This window comes from Apium graveolens, chromosome 2 (assembly GCF_009905375.1).
Source record: "Apium graveolens cultivar Ventura chromosome 2, ASM990537v1, whole genome shotgun sequence".
Lineage (NCBI taxonomy): Eukaryota > Viridiplantae > Streptophyta > Magnoliopsida > Apiales > Apiaceae > Apium > Apium graveolens.
Genome location: NC_133648.1, coordinates 9,323,380 through 9,345,073, shown reverse-complemented (window position 1 = coordinate 9,345,073; position 21,694 = coordinate 9,323,380).

Sequence of the window (21,694 nt, the reverse complement as noted above, 5' to 3'; positions counted from 1 at the left end):
TAAAAGGAATTTAAGATTAGTATCTTCAAGATCATATTCCTTATCCACCAGTGACAGATCATTCAAGAGTTTAACAAATTTGTCATATAAACCAGTTAATGACTTATCAGGTTTTGAGTCAAAGTGCTCATACTCTTGAGTGAGTATAGTCCTCCTGTTCTTCTTAATTAAATCAGTTCCCTGGCATCTTGTCTCCAAGGCATCCCATATCTCCTTTGCGGTCTTGCAGTTAATTACCCTGTTTGACATGACATTATCAATGGCACTATGCAACAAATGCCTTACCTTTGCATCCTTGGCAATAGATGAGATATCTTCAGCTGTATATTTACTTTTCTCCTTTGGTACAGTCTGTGCTGGCTGATTTGCAACTACAACAGAGAGCTTGGTTGGCTTATGTGGACCTTCATTAATTCTGTCAAGGTATTCTGGATCTGTAGCTTCCAGAAATATAGTCATCCTCACTTTCCATATGGGATACTCAGAAGGTTTCAGTATGGGAACCCTAATAGTCTCATATCGATTATGGATTTGAGTCTTTGGATTTTCTTCAGTTTTGGTGGGCTTGGTTGGAGTTTTCTCTTCTTCAGACATGATTGTTTTGGATCTTTACTGTATATGTGTTAACAGATTGCTCTGATACCACTTGTTAGGTCACACACACTGTAGAAGGGGGGTTGAATACAATGTATACTACAATCAAATCGAATTAAGAACACAAGTATGAAACATAAAATAATCTTATTAATAAAATAGTATTACAATGGAACTGTTCTCTCTCAGTGATGAACAAATATCACGAGAGCTGCTAGGGTTACCATGAATAATATTCTCGATTATGATAACACTTATAGTGTAAACCCTATGCTGTGTTTATATAGACACACAATTACAAGATAATCTTCTAATTGATATCGAACATAAGTCCGCATCCTAAAATATATCAACTAGTTATCTTTTCCTCCAAGTATTCTATTCTTCATAGAATTCTTCTCCATGCATATCTCTTCTTGTGTTTGTCTTAATCTTCTTTCCTTTAATCAGTCGCCTTTCTTATCTGAATGTCTTCTTAAGTCCTGATATTATCTCCTGATAAATATCTTCTGATATCTTAAGTTCTGATAACTTAAGTTCTGATATGTTAAGTTCTGACTTCAGTATAAGTACTGATTTCCAGTTAAGTCCTGATTTGTCCTGTAAGTTAAGATCTGAAAACTAAACACAAATCATTATTAGACATGAAATCACAAATATATCTAACAGGATTAGAGGGCTTGGCGGTCAAAAATCGGTCCTAGGCGGTCTAGGCAGAAAATAATTTAAAAAAATATTTTTTTTTTCATTTTTATAATTTTAATTAATTCATTTCATAATTTAACACAATATCATGTCAATTTCTAATATAAAGTATTGGTAAGAAGTAACAAGTAATCTAATATATTTATTTTCTCACTTAAAATATAAAAATAACATATTATAATAATTTAAAAGTGTGAATTAAAATATATTTAATATTGTAAACTCAATAATTAGTACATAACACATGTCAAATGTGTAGATATTATTTAATACCATTCTAATTTCTTTTTTTAAACAAATATTTGACATATTGATCATTATATAATTATAAAAATTAAAAATAATATTTATATTCTTCCGATTAATATTCCGATTAATCGGTTTGATTAATCTCCGACTTGCTGATTAATCTCTCGAAGGTACCCTCACCGCCCTGGCACGTCTAGCGATTTCTGGAACACTACTTAAAACTGCTTATAATAACAACCTTAGAAAAATATACGAACTGATAAAAGTGTTCTTTCCACTTGCCTTCGCTGCATAGAAGTACCATTGGGTTCCTACAATTTTGCACCATAACATCCATGCTGATCCAATATATCACATTCATTGATATGCTCGACATGAGTCTACCCTTCTTGGATCCCTGAAATCACATTTGTCCAATAAATCTTTAGCCTTATCTGTAGAATATGAACCACTGCAAGTTACTATGTTGGACAGTGAAATGGCTGCTTCTACATAGCGTCCAAAATTTCACCAATAGCAGGGGACAATGTTGTTGTCAAGGACTTACAAAGTTTCATTTTATTTGTCATTGCATGTGTTTTAAACCACATCTACACCCCAAACCCTCGTAACATAAGGCATAATAATCCCTGCGATCTTGATTAGCTCATCTGGATCTCTATTTAGAATTTCTTTGAACATATATCAAAACAACTTCTAATTTTGCATTAAAAAAATATAAAAATTGTACCCATAGAAGATAAAGATTCATAGAAATCTCTACAGCAAAACCATGTTATGATAAATGACTTAAATACAGAAAATTAGATTTATTATACACAATGTCGGTAGTATAACAAAAAAATCCTAGCAATCATAAAATTAATAAGACATACTGAAATAAAAATCCAAAAATTCTCACCAAGCCACCTTCGTTGGAACACCATTACAGTATCTATATCCATTAATTTCAAATATAAATAGATCCCTTGAATATATTACCAAACAAATCAATAACAATTATGACAAAAAAATTCTTCAAGCGAAGTTGTTCACCAGTATCAGTAATTAGTAATTAGGAGGAAAAATAATAATGATAAAACTTACTTTATATTTAACATAGCTAAACTAACAATCAAACAGTGAAGAAATAAGATCTACCTTACAACATAAAGTTAATTACCCTGCATATAATTTGCAATAGATTTTTAATATGTCCTTGCTTAAAACAGAGGCGATGAAGGCAAAGAAAAAGAAGCATTGGACATGTATATCATAGAAATGTTAATGCATAGCATCCAACAGTGACCACACCTGAGTAGTCCCTGCAATCTATGCGAACTAAATTTTTTATAATTTAACAATCTAATCTTGCATCTACAGAATCTAACCTATAAAACAACACAAAGGAATTTCAACACTTTCATTTATAGATCAAAGAAATCTTCATTGTTCAACCATAATAGTAAGAAATACATGAGTTGCAAGAGCAAATCAAGTTAATTGCAAGACCTTTAAAATCGTTAGGCTTGGCAATGCTCGAGCCCAAGGGTAGAGAAACTACATCCTTTAGAGAACTTGAAAGATCTGTAACATGAACAATGTGAACATTTATGTCAATCTAAATCAAGTCCAACATTTAAAAAAGCATAATCGTACAAAAATCCGTAAATAAAAATGAAAATGAGGAATTTACTAACCTGGGGGTCACAAAGATGCTGCATTTTGCATATTACAACTTCCTAAAGAAATTTTTACAATATTAATACTTTGTGTAGAAATAATTCAAGTTCAATGACAGTTTGCAAATATAGATGATGCTTCAAGATCACCAACATCGATAATACATTTTATACAATATTACAGTTTATAAATAATTATACCTACTGTATTAAGATTACCAAGTTCTAGTAGATGGGCTCGCTAGCGATCATTCATTCCCTCTTCTACTGGAATTAGCATTTTTTTAAACCATATATACAACAACCATCAAGATATTTCTTACTACTTGCCTCTATGTAGACACGTCACTCTGTAATGTCAGACTTATTTGCTGTTTTGAGGGAGTCCTGACCTCTCAGCCTAATCTTACTCCCGATTTCCATCTCCATCCTCTTTTGTGTGTTTCATTTTGGTCCAATTATTAGGACAAAGAAGTTATATGCTGAATATTTCTTAACTGGTACATATAGCTCTTCGCAAATAACCATGTTTCTTTCCTCCAACATCAATAAGACTTTTTATTTTCTTTGTAAAAAAACCATGTTCCTCTTCGCAAATAAATGCCTCAAGCACACCCGGTACACTGTATTGGCCTCACCTCTAATCAAAGTGCGTCCCATTCTAAGTAAAGCATTCCACGTGCCACTCCTTCGCTAACCATCAAACCTCTGAAACCTACACTGATATTTTGTATCTACTATACCTTTGCAAGCTCCATCTTAAAAATTTTGAAACCTGCACCAATACCTTTCTTATGCATTGCAATCGTTGTGTGCCTTGAAGACAGTGGCCACCTATACATTAAATACAAATCAGGGTCTTAGTGTTGGTGGTGCTATATAATGTGCCGATCCTTCTAGATATTAAAATATTGGTGATATAAAATCAGCTTATGTATACCATACTACATATTGAAGTGTATCTGATCATATTTATGTTCACTTAATTTCCATATAATCAGTAAAAACATGTTAATAAGAATGACCAGATGCAAACTAAGTTGCCTGAAATCATTAGTACCACATGAATTAAAGAGCTCTCCAAAACTGGCACCCAAAGGCAGTATCAGAACACTACTTTTTTCTTGAGTTTGTCCGAAAGCGTCGAGTTTTAAAGTCTTGCTTTAATTTTCTTAACATCTGCCTCATCATTTTTATCCAAGGCTCATTCCCTTCTCGGACAGACCTTCTCAGTTGCATCATTAAGTGTCCTCCACGTGGTTGATTTTTTTTCCTGGAGAAAAGTACCACCTGATTTGAAAAACATTGGTAAAAGCAACCACAATAATGGAAATTCACATCTGGCCGTAAGTAGTTCAATTATTTTGTGCACAAAGTATATTTTCAAATCTCCAAAATCAAGTTAAATGTCAGAATAAAAGGCTCCGATAAAATTTATAAACCTCCAAGAGCTAAACTTTTTTGATTAAATGATCTCATCATTTATTCTACTGCTTTTAATTCTGCATTCGGTGGAAGATGAACAATGGTAAAGAGAATATATCAGATTATTTTGCTTTCATCCATGTCAGCCTTTGTGGCGCCCCAAAACCCAGGGTCAGGAGTCTCGGAAGCCACGCCATCTAAACTCACACAACTCACACTACAATATGTAAATACTCACACTTCACGACCCTACACTTATCACACACACACTTACAGGTTATTGTCTTGGAAACGAACCATCATAACTAGAGTAATTGTTAATCATCAAGTGATATTTATTACAACCCAAAAGTAATTAATCTTACCGGGGAGTGACCTTTAGGTAAGGCTAGTCCGCCGGCCAAATATACATTTCTTATTTCTTACCTTACATAAGTCATACTTATAAATAAGCCGAACTATAAACAACTGAAAACTAATCCAGCTTATTCTGACTACCTGTGGTACAACACCAAACAATCTACGGAACAGCTGGCCATTTCCTACCCGTTTCCTGGCTGTGGTTCTCATGGCAGGCATCTTGATTCACTGTTGTATTGTGTCAATTTAAGAAAACAAGTGTGAGCTATAATGCCCAGCATAATAATGTACAGTGTGGAAATGACTGCATGATAACATCATATATGATAATTATGTTTTATTCAAAAATAGTTTTCTTTGGTGATACACACCTTCTTTTAAAAACAATTCTTTAAAAGATTTTAATATCCTACGAATACCTTAATAGTAATCCCAACACCTAGGCATGGGTTACGGTATTGCATCACAATTCCAATTGGAAGAATTAGGACATTCGTTGGAGCCACCGTATACGATGATCAGTCGTACTGCGATAAAAGTAACCTTTTCTACTAGTAGAAGGATGATTCCCTTTTTGTTATCGGTTATCACCTTGACCGCATTCGGGCCTTTTCTGTGTCCATCCATCTCAGGTACATACTTCTTAGATCCATAGGTACATATTGTACCATCTCCTACGGAATCAGTAATCTATCCAATGCACAAAGTACGTGGATTCTACCCCTCCCTTGTCCTTTAGGAAATCCTATCGTATCTCGAGAACTCAAACCACATCGAAGTTCCTCCAAGCGTTTTGCTTGTTAATAGCTTTACTGTATATATATATATATATATGTACTTCCGAAAGTTTCGGAGGAAGTACTAAGGATGTGAGTTGACCGTTGTCAACAGATAATCAATAAGGGGAAAAAGTTTCTCCTTGAAACTATATTCAAAATATTAGTTAGTCAGGAAAATATTCATCGACGATCTGAAATTATTCGAATGATATTCCGAAATCAGTAAGTATATTTTAAATCAGGATCTATGATTTTTAAATCAATAATAAACCCTTTAATAAATAATTAAATGATAATCAATAATAATCAAACCTCGAATGAGTTTACTCTCTAAAAGATTTATTTAAAATAATATTCATCAACTAGTTTGTGTCTACATAATTAATAATCTATAAAGATTAATCGGGTTTGAAATAAATCAACGTTGGAGTATACTACTCCCATAATAAAGGAATAAGTAATTATATTTATTATCCGAACGATAAAATATAGTTGAGAGAATATGATCGTTGGGAAATCGTTTTAATAAAAGTTTGTGGTGTTTTAATGTTTCGTAAGTGGACGATGAGTCCCTTTAAAACGTACTATCATGGACTTATATCCGTCCTATAATATCGCCGGAATGATTCCCGGGTCTTATCTTAAATCTTGACCGACTCACGGTCTTATATAATATGTCACGCTTAAAGCGGAATAAACATTTCACGATATATACTATATCGTACAACATCGCTATATTATGCGAAAATTCAACAACTACGTATCATGACAAACATGGTATTTATGCGATGATAGTTAACAATCCTTTCACAACACAACAGTAAAAATGGAGTTGGGTTCTTAAACTTGCCTGGGTATCTCGAGGTGGAGGATGCTCTAGGTTCCGCTCGGAAATCTATAACCATAAACACATTTCATGTCGTTAGGTTTCATTCTAATTTACGGCAACTCGCACTCATGCGCTACTTATTATGCACCCTCTCAACTCATACTACCCCTAACATTATTTTAAGTCATATTAATATTATGGTCACTTCATTTTTCTAAGTATCGTAGGTTCATTCTCATTATCGTCGTCGGCTCCGCTTATGGATTCTTACGGTTTCTACTCGCGTGGTCTCGGCTCCGACATTTTTATAAAATTGAGAATTCATTATTTTCACTTGAAATTTTTATTGCAGTTAGGAAACTCAATATTTTACTCTCTGTAAAAATTTCATGATTTATGAACACATTTAAGTCTATCCTTTATATTTTCAAAGTTCATAATTCGTAGCAGTTTTTGTCGCATAAATCACTTTTACTAAAACGACCATAACTTTTGATCCGTAAATCGGAATCAAGCGATTCAAGCGCCTAAACGATCCTTATAACATTTTCTATCCTAAAAAAGGTTATTTTTAAAGAATCTACAGTTTAAAACTTCGGGACTTTCTGCAAAAACTTAAAATTACGATTTGTTGGTTATAACGAAGTTACGTTTACGATCGAGGTTTCGTTTATGCCCTAACTATTAACACAACCACCAACAATCATCATATCATCACACAAACTCCTCTCAAGAACATCATGTTATTGAGGCAACAACATCCAACCTTAAATCTACTTAACTTAATCATCAAGATTTTATCAATAACACCCATTACACTAGGTTTACTACCACATACTAAATGGATCTTAAAAATGAACCTTAAATAAAGTTGGGCCAAAGATTTTTACCTTTCTTGAAAGCTTGAGATGTTTTTTGAGGATGGTGGAGGCTTGGAAGTGCTTGGTATGATTTTTAGAACCTAAAACCACCATTGAAATCAAGAAACAAAAGAGAGATTACTATTCACACTATTCACTAGTGAGTTTCTTGAATTTATTCCACCCATCAAACCTTGATAAAAAGAGATGAAAGAATTTTCTTACCTTAGTTTAGTTGCTAGGAGGCTTGAGAATTAATTGGGTGATTTTACAAGAGCTAGAACTTGGAGATTTGAATTTGATTTCTTCCTGATAGGGATAAATAAATCCTGGTTGTATAATTAAATATTGCAAGGTGTAGGCTGCTAGGCCCAATAAGAAGATTTATGACATTCAGACCAAGAAGGTCAACACATTGATCAGGCCTGATGGACCAGATCAGGCCTGATGGAACAAAGAAGGCCCAAAAGCCCTGATTATTTATTAATTTCATAATTAATAAATAAAGGAGGAAAACAGCTATTAAGATAAGTCCTAGTGGGGATATAAATCCGTGTAGATTGGCCTCAAGGGGACCTAAAAGGATAAGGAATCAGTTTCATACTATCTAGGACTCCAAAATCCATTCTAATTATGAGACTTGCCCACCAAATCTCCTATACCAAGTCCAATTCAAGGACTCTCAACATCTATATAAGGGGTCTCGCCCCACAAATCAGAACGACGTTTTTTGTCTTGATTCTCTTATTCACAGAGATACGTAGGCATCTCGTAAAGGCAGAATTAAGCTACGAAACACGAGAGCAGCCATTAAAGGCCCTGAGCTCCCGAATCTTAGTAATAAATACAGCAAATAATAACCTTAGTTTTTTATCCATAACATTTGGCGCCGTCTGTGGGAAGTGAACAACAACCATGGCGAGAACACGGAGAACAACTAGCGCTCTGGAGGAGGGAACACCATCAGGGACAACTCAGGTGATTTCGTCAACCGTGGAGATTCCTCCCCACTCAACTTATGCATCTACTCAAGCGGAAACCCAGATAGGGGCAACTCAACCTCAGCCACAAGGGACGACTCCCCCGACTATTCAAGGTACGAATCCTCAAGTTTGACAAGTACATATACCTGTGAATTCTCGACCCGTCGGGTATGAATATTCAACTGTTGTTACTACTAACCCCCCTTATGGGATGCCCCTTTACCCCGAGGTTGGAGGAAGTGGATATGCTGGGCGAAGTGAAGCACGAGGGCAATCGCCCCCTTATATACGAGGTTTGGCTCCTATCCCCGAGGATCGGGAATTTTCTGGTCCTTACACTGAGAGAGATTCCGAATCTTCGGATGATGAAGTGGCCCCAATAAGGAGATGTCCAGGCAAGGAGCCGATGGTCGATGGAAGGCAACGCCCTCGAAGCACCCAAGGGGCGAATCCCCAGGAAATGCAGGAAAGGATAAGGGCTCATGAGGCTGAGATACGAAGGCTGAGGCATGACTTGGAAGCTCACCAGGCCACCAGACCCCAGATACCTCCTAGGGGGAGAAATCCTCCTCCTGTCATAAACCTGGATGGTCCGGTATGAAGAAGGGCTGTCTTCCCAAGAACTGATCCAAGAAATCTCCTTCCCCTTGGAGATCCTGATGATCCAACTGCACCCTTCACAGAAGAAATAATGAATGCCCATATCTCAAGGAAATTCAAGATGCCCACTATCAAAGCCTATGATGGCACCGGAGACCCCGCTAACCATGTCAGGACATTCTCTAATGCACTGCTGCTGCAACCCGTGAATGACTTTATTAAGTGCCGGGCCTTCCCTCAAACCCTGTCGGGTATGGCTCAAAGATGGTACAGTCGCTTACCCCCAAACTCTATTGGATCATTCAGAGAGTTAAGTCAGGCTTTTATTAAGCAATTCATCAGCGGGAGAGTCCATGAGAAAAGTTCAGCATCTCTTATGAGTATTGTGCAGGGAGCTAAGGAATCCTTGAGAGATTACCTGAATCATTTCACAAAAGAGGCTTTAAAAGTCCCGGACCTTGATGATAAGGTAGCCATGATAGCACTGCAACAAGGAACTAGGGACGAGTTTTTCAAGATGTCCTTGGCCAAACGTCCCCCTGAAAGCATGTTGCAGCTCCAAGAGAGGGCAGGGAAGTATATCAAGGTTGAAGAAAGTATGAGGAAGACCGTAATAAGTAATGAGCCCACTGGAGGCAAGAAGCGAAAAACTGATCTAGAATATATTGCAAAGGACAAATATCCTAGAACCAAACAAAACCCTGATTCAACCCCCAAGAAGGGAGGACCTGGGCAAAAGTTCACTGAATACGCTAAGCTGAATGCTCCTAGAAGTCAAATTTTGATGGAGATTGAGAAAGATAGAGATATTCGCTGGCCTAAGCCCTTGAAGGCTGATCCCACCAAGCTAGATAAGAGCAAGTATTGCAGGTTTCACAAGGATGTTGGCCATGACACCGATGAGTATAGGTAATTGAAAGATGAAATTGAGTTTTTGATTCGAAAAGGAAGATTGAACAAGTATACTGGAGATGGAGGGGACAGAAATAATAGTGGAAGGAAGAATTTTGAAGATCGTAGGAGGGACCAAGACGATCAGGGGCGGAATCCCCAACCTAGAGGGCCGGTTATAAATGCAATTTTGGAGGACCACGATGCCCTCTAGGACCTATAATAAACACGATCTTTGGAGGTCCGACTGCTGCTGGATTGTCCAAAAATTCAAGAAAGGCATATACTAGAGAGGTTATGCATATTATTGGAGAAGCCCCGAAGAGGGCCAGGACAGAAGTAACATTGGCTTTTGATGATTCTGACCTAGAGGGCGTAAAGTTTCCTCATGACGACCCGTTGGTCATAACACCAATAATAGGAAATAGCCCGGTTAAAAGGGTTCTTGTGGATAATGGTGCTTCTGTGGATATATTGCTCCACGACGCCTTTCTAAGGATGGGGTATAATGATTCCCAGTTGACACCAACCGACATGCCGATATATGGATTTGCTGGAGTAGAATGTCCTGTGGAAGGAATAATCAAACTGCCAACCACCATAGGTACGAAACCAAGACAAGCAACGCAAATGTTGAATTTCGTGGTAGTAAAGGCTAGTTCAACTTATAATGCTATCATGGGGAGAACAGGGATACATGCCTTTAAGGCAGTCCCCTCTTCCTACCATTCAGTTATGAAGTTTCCCACCCGAAACGGGATTGGAGAAGAGAAAGGAGATCAAATAATGGCTAGAAGCTGTTATGTGGCCTCTTTGAGGGCAGATGGAGTCGGGGGGCAGGTTTTCCTATTGAAGATATGGATGTCCGAGAAAATGACGAGAAGAGAGGAAAGCCAGCAGAAGACTTGGTTTCGGTTCCTTTAGACCCCGAGAATCCTGAGAGGATGACTTTCATTGGAGCCACACTAGAGGAGCCCCTTAGAGGGAAGTTGGTGAAATTTTTGCAAGAAAATAGTGATGTATTTGCATGGTCAGCAGCTGATATGCCAGGCATAGACCCGGAGTTGATTACTCACAAGCTAAACGTGGATCCAAGCCGGAAGACAGTGAAACAAAAGAAAAGAAATTTTGCCCCGGAAAGACAAGAGGCTATAAAACAGGAAGTAGAGAAGCTCCTAGAGGCTGGTTTCATTGAGGAGATTCAATTTCCGGAGTGGTTAGTAAACCCTGTAATGGTGAAGAAGGCTAATGGAAAGTGGAGGATGTGTATACACTTCACTGATCTGAATGATGCATGCCCTAAAGACTGTTTTCTATTGCCAAGGATTGATACTTTGATTGATGCCACTGCTGGGCATGAGATGCTGAGTTTCATGGATGGATTTAGCGGATATAATCAGATTAAGATGCACAAGGATGACATTCCAAAGGTATCATTTATCACTGACTTTGGTGTTTATTGTTATCTTGTTATGGCGTTTGGTCTTAAGAATGCGGGAGCCACCTATCAAAGGTTGGTAAATAATTTTTTTAAGGATCTTATTGGTAAGACTATGGAAGTCTATGTTGATGACATGTTAGTCAAGAGTCTAGTAAAGACTGATCATATAACCCATTTGAGGGAAGCTTTTGAGATCCTGAGGTACCACAAGATGATGTTGAATCCTACGAAGTGCGCTTTCGGAGTATGATCTGGAAAATTCTTGGGATTAATGGTCTCAAAGAGAGGAATTGAGGCTAACCCCGATAAAATAAAGGCAATCCTGGACATGGAACCACCAAAAACTGTCAAGGATGTTCAGAAGCTCACAGGAAGGGTCGCTGCGCTAGGGCGATTCATCTCCAAGTCAGGAGACAAGTGCTTGTCATTCTTCAAGTCACTAAAGAATATCAAAGACTTTGTATGGAATGAGGAAAGCCAGAAGGCATTCGAAGAGTTAAAGAAGTATATGGCTCAGGCCCCGTTGTTGGCCAAACCATCTTTGAATAAAGTTTTATTCTTATACTTGGCCGTTTCAGAGAGCGCTTTGAGCGCGGTGTTGGTTAAGGAGGAGCTAAAAGTCCAGAAACCCGTATATTATGTCAGCAAAATTCTGCATGGTGCTGAATTGAATTATTCAACTATTGAGAAATTTGCTCTAGCCTTGGTAATGGCTTCAAGAAAACTGCGTCCTTACTTTCAGGCTCATCAGATTGAGGTGCTAACGAATCAGCCACTGAGAAATATCATTCATAGTCCCAAGGCAAGTGGGAGATTGATTAAGTGGGCAATAGAGTTGGGAGAGTTCGATCTCAAGTATAAGCCATGTACGGCCATAAAAGCCCAGGCACTAGCTGACTTCGTGGTGGAATATACCATACCCAACCAAGAAGTCGGGGGGCAGGAAGATACCATACCTCAAGACAAGGGAGTCGATAATGGGGACAGAGAGAAGGATGATAAAGAGAAAGAATATTGGGTTCTCTATTTTGATGGAGCATCAAAAACAAATTCCAGTGGAGCAGGGTTGGTTTTGCAAAGCCCTGATGGATTCTTAATTGAGTATGCTATGAAGCTAGACTTCCCAACCACAAATAATGAGGCAGTGTATGAAGCCCTGATTGCTGGCCTTGGTCTAGCTGGGACACTTAAAGTCAAAAACTTAAAGGTCCGTGGAGACTCGAAGCTGATCATATCCCAGGTAAAGGGAGAATTTGAGGCAAGGAATGATACGATGGCTAAGTATGTCCGCCTAGTAAGGGCTGTGATGACCCAATTTAATGAATGCCATGTTGAACACATTCCAAGGGAAGAAAATGCTAAGGCAGATGCGCTATCAAAGTTTGCTTCATCTGAGATAGAAGAAAGTTCGGGAAGTGTGTACTTCCGTGTTTTGAAGACACGAAGCATAGATGTTAAGCTTGTGGCTCCCATAGGCCTGGGGACGTCATGGATTGATCCTATCAAGGATCACATTCAAACCGGTTGGTTGCCAAGTGATGCAACTGAAGCACAGAAGTTAACTGTTCGAGGACTAAGGTACTCTTTGATAGATGGGATTCTTTACAAAAGATCTTTCGTGGTTCCCTACTTGAGGTGTCTCAGGCCCGATGAGGCACGCTGGGCTCTTGAAGAAGTGCATGAAGGTATTTGTGGACAACACTTGGGGGGCAGGGCCTTGGCTCATAAGATAAATCGTCTAGGCTTTTATTGGCCGGAAATGATGGCTGATGCCAAAGAATATGTGAAGAAGTGCGACCGCTGTCAGAAGCATGCACCTATTGTTAGACAACCTCCCGAGATGCTGACATCTATCAACTCGCCTATTCCCTTTGCTATGTGGAAGATGGATATTCTAGGGCCTTTCTCTATGGCCACGGCACAAAGGAAGTTCCTGATTGTAGGCATTGATTATTTCACTAAGTGGATTGAAGCCAAACCCTTGGCCAAAATCACAACTAAACAGGTTGCACAATTCCTGTGGGAAAACATTATGTGCTGATATGGAATTCCCCGTGTCCTAGTCACCGACAATGGAACGCAGTTTAACGAGGAATTCAAGAAGTTATGAAGAAAATGAAATTGAGTTACGGTTCACCTCCGTGGCTCACCCACAAGCCAATGGGCAAGCAGAAGTAGCAAATCGAATAATCCTGGATGGACTAAAGAAGGGGATCGAGAAGTCAAGAAATAATTGGGTGGATGAGATACTTCCCATATTGTGGGCCTATAGGACTACTTGTAGAGTCACGACAGGAGCAACTCCCTTCATGTTGGCGTATGGGGCAGAAGCAGTAGTTCCAGTGGAGATATCACATTCCTCTCCAAGGATTCAGGCTTTCAATGCTGAGGAAAATGAGGAAGGACAAAGGTTGGCTCTAGACTTAATCGATGAAGTGCGAGATGAAGCACATGCAAAGATAGTAGAGTATCAGAAGAAGACTTCATTCTACTACAACTTAAGGGTTAAAGAAAGGTTCTTTAAACAAGGTGACCTAGTCTTGAGGAAGATAGAAGCTTCTGGGGTAGGACAGAAAGGGAAACTTGCCCCAAATTGGGAAGGGCCGTACAAAGTCAAGAGCGTTCAGGGTAGAGGAACCTACAAGCTGGAGACTATGGATGGTTTTAAAGCCCTGAGAACCTGGCACGCACAAAACCTGAAGGTTTACTACGTGTAAGATAGTCGAAGTACGATTCTCACTTGTCATTGTGAAAAGTAGGTTTAAAAGCACCTTGAAGCTTTGTTTGCGTAGGATTTTTATTTTCTAGCTATTATTGATCAGGGTCGAACCCATATTATGTAAGGTTTTGGAAAACCAGACTTGAAATTGAAGAGTTCAAAATTATTTCAACCTATGGATGTTTGAGTTGTGATAATACTTGTGTGGCCCATTAGGCCAAGTTTGAATATTAAAGTATCGGCAAAATAAAGGAGAGAGATGCGAATAAGGAAAGTAGCATATAAAATAACCCCGGAGGGTAATAAGTTTTAATACAAATAAAAGTCCAGACATAAGTTAAGGATAAAATTACAGAATAGAAAAACTACTCCTCCATGCGGGAGCCTTCATTCTCTTGCTCCTTATCAGCGCCTTCAGCATCCTTCGCAGGAGAAGCGGGAGGAGAAGCAGTGTTAGGATCCAAGATGCGATCATCTGGCTGAGGGGAGTTGAAGAGGGCATCTATGCTGTCCTCCGACTCAGCCTGCTCGGGACTTATAAAGTCCTTAGGGTCGACTAAGCCCGGGTGCTTCTCAGAAACCGCCTTTACGGCCGCATCCCATCCCTGAGTAAACTGTAGGGAATAAAGACCCTCATCATGAATCTCCATAAGATTCTTAAACTTATCAGAATCCATGTAGTCATCAATGAGCTTATCCTTATCGCTCCTAAGTTTTACCAGCTCGGAATGAGCCTTAGCCACTTCCTCTTTCTTCGTGTCCAACTTCTTCTCCAGGACCTTGGCTCTCTCCTCCCATTTCTTCATCTCCTTCTCAAACCCATCTGAGTTACCCTTCCAGGACCTAGCCTGGTGGAGGGCCGCCTGGAAGTAGGTATTACTCTGCAAAGAAATATGTATGAGTTAACACAAGTTCGTTGAAATACGAGAAAGTTGGGATTCAAAGAAAAAGAGAAAAAAGAAAGTTACCGCAGCTTGGGCTTGAGAACCCAGAAGCTCAATAGTCTCGATATCACTCCCCGTAACAATGTCAGTAAAGTCATGGGGAGTGATGGAATGGTACGACCAATTCTTAGCATGTTTGGTGGATCCAACCACCGTATCGCTCCTCCTGAAGCCCCAGTTAGGCCTGAAGGAATGTGCCTTAAGTGGAGGATCCACATCGTCCCCCAACTCGACCACCGGGACGTGGGGCTTAAGAAAAGAAGGACCGTCAGGTTTGCTCCTGGGGTCCTTGTTTAGCTTGGTTCTCTTCTGGCGGCCTGACTCCCCTTCCTTGGGCCTGTTGACATTATTGATGGCCTCGCAAGCTGAAAAAGAAAGATAGAAAGAATATTAAATTACAGGAGAGATAAAACGTTACAATTAAAGGAAAGAAAAAATGGTTATGCAGTTATAAATTTACCCTTATCACTGGCCTGAGAGAGACCGACTTTCTTCAAGGAAAACTCCTCTAAGAGGGTCCAGGTGTCTGTTTTCCCATCATCTGAAATTAAGGCTTGGTAGGCCACCTCCTCCTCATCAGATAATCTGATGCTACCTGGACTCCCATCTGACACTTTGCAAAAGGGCCTACGAAAGAGTGTGGCCCAATCACCCCCAGCCCAGGTCAGCCTCACAAACTCGTCCCTCCATTTGGGGTTGTTCTCAACTATGAAATTACTATCAAAGATATGAGGGATTTTGGGCCGTTGACGAATTAAAACCCAACCTGGTTGACTCATGGTGCTATTATAGAATTGGAAAACTTTCCTAAAGACAGCTACGGAAAGAGGAAAATTGTTTCTAAGACAAAGGACCATAAAACAGATAATGTTCCTCCAAGCGTTAGGAGGGAGTTGACAAGGGTTAATTTGTACATCGGCAAGCAAGCGAGGAATAAATTCATGGAATGGGAACCTAAGACCCGCGGTCAGGGCTCCTCGATAGATAAACAAAGTATCCCCCTCCCAATTACAAGTCCTATCCCCAGGGGCGGCTGGAGTGATCCTAAGGTGGGGTGGAAGTCTGTACAGGGTGTTCATGGACTCTATCCTACCATCTAACTCATGAAAGGTGTTACCATGGTTATACGAATCTAACTCAGATAGAGAGGGATATTCATCACCTCTCGAGTTAATCATATCAAGTAGGGAAATATATAGAGATTGAATTTGAATGTTTGTACCTCTCTTAGAGACATTCATCTTCTGCAAACGAGCCAAGTCACGATCCGCCATTGATATGCTTCGATTGAAGGCTTGAAACCCAGAAAAACCTGAGAAAGGTGGAGCTGCGGTGGCTGAGGACGCCGGAAATCGCCTTCTCAAAGGGAGAACTCTAGAGAGATTTATGAGAGAAAATGAGAAATGTGAAGTGAAGTGAGGATTCTCACTTCACACTACACTTATATAGGAGAAAAGCTCAGAATACGAGGCATTTCTAGGCCCATTTAGCCAGGCCCAACCTAAAAGCCCATCTACCAGAAATATCAGGAATAATCTAGAAGCTACTGTGGAAAATGAAGGGTCGAGAATCGACCAGAATTTTAAAATGGTTCGATCAGAGTCCTAATCGACAAAGAAAAAAATCCTAATCGATACTTCAATCGATCAAGAGGGAAGAAACCTATTAAGTTCGATCAGAGTCCTGACCGACGCCAAACAGGATCCTGATCGATACTTTATTCGAACAGAAGGAAAGAAATCCCCTAAGTTCGATCAGAGTCCTGATCGACCCCAAAAAGGATCCTGATCGATATCTCATTCGAGCAAGAAGGAAGAAAAATACTAAGATCGATCAGAGTCCTGATCGACACAGAAGATAATCCAGATCGATATTTCATTCGATCAGAACGGTAGAAAGCCACCTAGTTCAATCAGAATCCTGATCGAAATCGATCAGGAATTCTGGTCGATTAAGCCCATGTTTCAGTCGACTAGAGTGTCACTTTGAAGGCCAGTTCGATCAGAGTCCTGATCGAAATCGATCAGGAATCCTGATCTCAGAGTCCTGATCGAAATCGATCAGAAATCCTGATCGATTCCGCATAGATCCTGATCGAAGATCACGTCGACCAGAATGTTAGTTCCTAAGCTAGTCGATCAGGATCCTGATCGAAATCGGTCAGGAATCCTGTTCGATTTTTATATACATCCTGATCGATTTTAAGGCAGAAAATAAGGGAAAAGTCCAGAAAAGTAGGGAAAAATCCAGAAATTAAGGATAAATCCCAGAAAATTAGGGAAAAATCCAGAAATTAAGGATAAATCCCAGAAAATTAAGGATAAATCCCAGAAATTAAGGATAAATCCCATAAAATTAGGGAAAAATCCAGAAAATAAGGAAAAAGTCCAGAAAAGTAGGGAAAAATCCAGAAATTAAGGATAAATCCCAGAAAATTAGGGAAAAATCCAGAAATTAAGGATAAATCCCAGAAAATTAAGGATAAATCCCAGAAATTAAGGATAAATCCCAGAAAATTAGGGAAAAATCCAGAATTTAAGGATAAATCCCAGAAAATTAGGGAAAAATCCAGAAATTAAGGATAAATCCCAGAAAATTAGGAAAAACCCCAGAAATTAAGGGAAAAATCTAGAAAATTAGGGAAAAATTCCTGGAAATTAAGATAATTCCTGAATTAAAGGAAAAGTCGTTGTAAATGTGTAGGTCGCTCCACACTTTACGCAAAAACGAAACCCTGTAAGGGAATGAATAGACTTAACTTCTACGAAACCTAATCAATATTTCCCAAAAGTTGGAGGGCAAATGATAGGGATAAATAAATCCTGGTTGTATAATTAAATATTGCAAGGTGTGGGCTGCTAGGCCCAATAAGAAGATGTATGACATTCAGACCAAGAAGGTCAACACATTGATCAGGCCTGATGGACCAGATCAGGCCTGATGGAACAAAGAAGGCCCAAAAGCCCTGATTATTTATTAATTTCGTAATTAATAAATAAAGGAGGAAAACAACTATTAAGATAAGTCCTAGTGGGGATATAAATCCTTGTAGATTGGCCTCAAGGGGACCTAAAAGGATAAGGAATCAGTTTCCTACTATCTAGGACTCCAAAGTCCATTCTAATTATGAGACTTGCCCACCAAATCTCCTATACCAAGTCCAATTCAAGGACTCTCAACATCTATATAAGGGGTCTCGCCCCACAAATCAGAACGACATTTTTTGGCTTGATTCTCTAATTCACAGAGATACGTAGGCATCTCGTAAAGGCATAATTAAGCTACGAAATATACGAGAGCAGCCATTAAAGGCCTTGAGCTCCCGAATCTTAGTAATAAATACAACAAATAATAACCTTAGTTTTTTATCCATAACACTTCCCTTTTTGCATTAGGGCCGAATGGAGCTTCCAAGGGGGGTATTTATACTCCTCTTGGTTGCTTCTCCTGGATGCTTTGATAGGTTGCTTCTAGGAAGGTGAGGTGATATCTTGCACTTGATTTTATTCTTCCTAGTATAGCATTCTAGGTTTATTCTTTGTAGCAAATCTTGGGGACAAATCTTTGTAGCTTGCTAGCTTACAAGCTAAACTACAAAGTTAGCTTCCTTAGCACACTATTTTGCTAGCTAGCTTGTTCATCCTATGGTTAGCTCACTATTTGATGAAGTAACCATGGTTACTTCCTTACCATGGTTTAGTTAGTGCGTTACGTTTATTTAATCGTTTACGCGCTCGCTCGGTTACTTAAACGTTCTTCGTAATACTTACTCGTAAATGGTTCGCGATGTAATTCCTTTCGTATTTATTCCTTATATTTTTATTTATCCTACTTGAATATAAATCTGTAGGATTTTAATCTCGTAATTATATTGTGATTCCCGTAATCCTCGATAAGTCGTAAATACGGTCGTTTTTCAAAATTCATTTTCTTCGAAAACTAATAGCGTATACATACACTCATTTGGTACGTATAGTCGTAATATCAAGTCCAAAACTCATTTTCTCATGCACTACATAGTGTGGGCTCAAAAGTTTTTCCCGTCTGTCAGGGTTACTATTTATTAAACATTTTACAAGGACTCAAAAATTTGAGTTATTACAGCCTTGTTGCCCACCAGAATCTTGTTAACATTACCAAAAACATGTTGTTCAATGTTAAATGTTACAAATTCAGTTCCTAATATCTACAAATGGGAACGAGTGAGAAAATAAATAACAACAACAATAAAAAAATATTAGGATATTACACAATTTAACAGTATTTATAGAGCACAACAATAACAACTTTGCAAGCAGTAATTAAAAAAGAAAATTTACAAGCACATTAACTTGTGTCCTTTTTGGAACTTCTGGAGCTTCCATGACTTTGCACATTTGCTCACTTTATCTTTTTTGGACCTCTTGCAGTTTTACATATTTCAATGTGCACGTCGAATTTATAGTTTATAGTATATTTCCTAAACTAATATTATCACATGTCTTACATTCATAAACTAATACTATAATTTTACAAAGAAACATGTCCTAACAAATATCAAATAAAGCATTAATAAAACTAAAATATCGTTCAAAACACAATTACTCTTGATAATTATCCAAAAGCAACTGTAAAGCCTTCTTAGTAAAAATCCTATGATTTACACCACCAGGACTAAAATCAAGCTTCATACTAACATATGTACAAAATTGACCTCGGAATAAAAAATAACAAACCTCTGTTGAAAATTTCATCAAACATGTTATAAACAAAAATTACACAAATCAAAAATTAACTTAAATGTCAAATCACGAAAAAAAATCTTAAAAGAATAGATAAGGCCATAATCTTAATATCATTGTCTTAAGAACTTACTTGATTTGGTTGAAGTTGTATCATTTCCACGTGTTTTGATAAAAAAAATGTCTTTCACCATATTGGTACTTATACAATTGCAAAAACATTAAAAAAAATTAATCAAATACAAATGAGTAACACAAACTTAAAAATAAATCCAAACATGTATCATAAATACAAATATTAGAAGTATGTAAAAGTAGTCTATTGTACCTGGATTAATTCATGATGAATCTTGATGTATACACGCTTCAACAATAAGATCTGATTAGAGAAAAATAAATCACAAATATATAAACATATATATATATATAAATATATATTAGTTCATAAAGTCAAAGCCTAGAAAAGCAGAACATGATGAATTTAAAGTGTACAGAACCAAACAAATAAACATAGATACTGAGAGAGAACAAAGATAGAGAAAGAGAGAGAAAAAAGAAGAAATAATTGATTGATCGTGTGTATCACCATTCTTGAAAGATATATGAGAGAATCGAAACAATTTTAAATTTTGAAAATTGATTGGGAATGATGATTAGTTACAGAATGTGTTGATTCATACGCTCAGTTGCTAATTTGCATAATCAGGGAGCAGTTTGGGTGATGTATTAATTAATGGTTGGGATAAATATTTATGGGAAAGATCCATGGCTATGTGTATAATATAAAGTTTTATGTGTTAAAAAATAAATTGGGTAATAAATCATGGGTCATGGGTAAATTAGTGGGTAAATCTTATATGAGCAATAATAGCCTTTAAGATTTATATAGAAGATTTACCGTTAATCTCAAGCATATGTAATCATTTTTTAGATTTCAAAATGATACATAACATTGGATTTCGTAGATTTCAAAATGATATATAACATGGGATTTCGTGTATATGCACGAGGTCAATATCATTAACGTGAAAATAATCAAATAATATATAGATAACCGATCACTTTTTGAAATCCCAACATTTCTCCTAGATTAATATTTTAATGGATATTCTCAATGTTAGCATTGTAAAATTGACTTTTTCACTGATATCATCAATTTATTTATTTCTATCCGTGGTAACATGTATATTTAATTTTTCACTTGAGATATCCCGTATTAAGTAAAATGTAATATAATTGATTTCCGACTGGAAAATAAATTATATATTTAAAAATTTTGCGAAAGTTACATAAAATTGATTCTTAAATCATGTAAAATGGAGTCAATATGAATGAAATATTAATGATCAAAGTTTGATATGAAATTTAAATATATCTCACTCATTTTAACTCCGATTTACATGATTCAAACGTCCATTTCATGTAATTTTTTGCAAAGATTTAAAATATATAATTTATTTTACGGTCCGAAATTAAATCTATTACATTTTACATAACACGGGGTATGCCGAGCGAAAAACCAAATTTACAGGGTTACAATAGCTAGAAGTCAATAAATTGAGGATACCAACGAGAAAAGCCAATTGTACAGTGGTAATATAGATTATATCCCATATTTTAATTTAATTTCTAATATTGTGATATTGATATTTATATTGAATAATATTTTGAAAATTTGAGCGGCCGGCCCAATTCAGTTAGCTCAGCCCATTGCTGAAAAATAAATACTCAAGGTGTCACATATGACAAATATATTCGGCATAGCCATGGTTTTACAATTATCTGATTTTATCAATTAATTTTCGATTAATTATTTGTAAAGTATTCGATTTTTGAAATCCGATTAATCTCCGTAATATTCTTAAGGTATATTATAAAAAAGTTTTATATATAATAAAATTAGATAACTATAAATTATATAATATGATAAATA